This window comes from Arachis duranensis, chromosome 6, assembly GCF_000817695.3.
Source record: "Arachis duranensis cultivar V14167 chromosome 6, aradu.V14167.gnm2.J7QH, whole genome shotgun sequence".
NCBI lineage: Eukaryota > Viridiplantae > Streptophyta > Magnoliopsida > Fabales > Fabaceae > Arachis > Arachis duranensis.
The window spans coordinates 91,121,457-91,122,065 of NC_029777.3; positions in this window are offsets into that span (position 1 = coordinate 91,121,457).

Here is a 609-nt window from a genome sequence, read left to right on the forward strand (position 1 = left end):
ATTTGTCTTTGAACTTATTTAATATACCAGAAATTAAAGAAAGTTCTGAATGGAGCTTATAGATCACTAGTATAATGAACTCACTACATTAGCTTAAAAAACATTTTTTTTTATGAAATAAAAATTGCTTACAGAATATAGAATTACAATTTCTTTTTAAGAAAATATTTTTAAACGACAAAATAAAGTATTTTATCCTATTATTTATAAAAACAATATGTTGATAATATCAACAATATCTATTTTTACAAAGCTTAATTAATTCCTTAACACATTTTATTTCTTTTATGCACATGAAACATACTATCCATAACAGAAATACAGATAATCTAAAGAGATTAATATAGTAGGGGAAAAAATTAATTATCATTCAATTTGTAACTTTTTATTATATGTAACTCGCATTACTTTGATTTAAAGATTATTTAAACTTTTATCTTTCCACTTTATCAATTCTTTTTTTTTAAATTGATCCGTCCATGATATAATATTCAGCAATTCAGAAAAAAAGATACTATATATAACCAACAAAATTTATTATTTTATTAATATTTAACTAATTTTAAATACTAAAAATTAAATTTTAATTTTTTTAAATTTTAAAATATA